This window comes from Etheostoma spectabile, chromosome 4, assembly GCF_008692095.1.
Source record: "Etheostoma spectabile isolate EspeVRDwgs_2016 chromosome 4, UIUC_Espe_1.0, whole genome shotgun sequence".
NCBI lineage: Eukaryota > Metazoa > Chordata > Actinopteri > Perciformes > Percidae > Etheostoma > Etheostoma spectabile.
In genome coordinates, this window is record NC_045736.1 from 27,297,016 (window position 1) to 27,298,557 (window position 1,542).

The window sequence follows — 1,542 nt, forward strand, 5'->3', positions numbered from 1 at the left end:
ATATTCTATTAGCATAAACCGATCAGAATATTTTCCACATTCATCATCCTTTTTATGCTGTGTCAGAGGCTCAATGAGACAGCAGATGGTATCATAATTTATTGTCAGATTCAACATCTGAAATATGGTCAAATCAACAATACAGAGATCAGAGTGCTTCCTTTTGTATAGTGCTTTGTAGAATGTATTTCCCAAAATTATATATTTAAATGAAACTGCTGGTGTAGCCAAAACTCATCTTTATTGATGACATTTTTTATTTATAAGGATGATATTAGAACCTTTTTAAATCATGTCGTTCCATTTCTGTTTTTGACCAGTATGATTATTTGTTTTGGTAAATTGTATAGAAATTATATTTTTCTCCCACCCCCCCTCTCCATTGGGATGTTTATGCAGTAACGCAATGACTTTCTTGAAATGAAATGTTTGGGATCAGTTAATATTTCTTTAAAAAAGCTATTGTCATCTAGTATATGAATTAAAACCTTAAAGAATTGAAACAAACTTTGTTTTTCTGAATACAGTGTCAAATGAACTTGTCTTTAAAAAAAAAAAAAAAATTCATCAAGTAGATCGGATGGACCTTCTATTTCTGAAACATCTTGAGAAAAAAATAACTGTAAACTGACTGAAACATTATCAAGATACTACCACCACAACACCATCACGTGCATACAGTATCTAGCTATTTTTGAATCCCTATTTGTTTCGGGTATATGATATGATGGGACTACAACAAGATGAGCCAGATAATGTGTCAGTGACTGTCGGAATGATTCACTTTTGGTTGACTTATAGGTTTTATTATTAATCATTGTTTCGATGGGAACCACAGCTAATGCTTAGCCTATATTTTATATTGCGTAAGAGACTTTGATCTGTGGTCCAACAATGTCCTTGTTTTAGGTGAAGCATCTCACAAACTAGTAATGCTGATTTACAGTACTTTATGTAGCAATAACATTTGTTATGCATTAATGTTCTTCTGAAAAAAAGAGGCTCCATTTCAGCCATAAATAATTTTAATTGTGTCTTAGAATTAAGCCATAAATGTATATTGATAGAATTAAGCACCATACATTGCTTTCATTTTTTCTTCGATTTTGTAATGCATTTTCTGTAGTTTGAACCTTAAATAGGGTTTTATTTAAAAAATGTTTACGTTAAAGCCATATAGTGTGTGGTTTCTGTCGCCCCCATGAGGAACTCTATCCTTCTTTCCTACTATCCTTCTGTCCTTCTATCCTTCTATCCTTGCCTAATAGCAACACCACTGTTGCATCCACATGCCACAAGCCTTCCATAATTGTGCCCCCGCCCCTCTTCCATGCAGTGGCTAGTAACCAAGGAGGACACGGAGGATTAAAAAAACATGGTGGACTATTTAAAAGAGGTTATGGATGACAACAATTTCTGAACACAGCCATGCTGAGAAATACAGCAGGAGTTTTTTTGTGAAGCTGATAGACTTAAATAGCTTTGTATCAACTAATCTAATTTTCACTATTTTTGGACTTAACGTCTTCCTCAAATAAATGT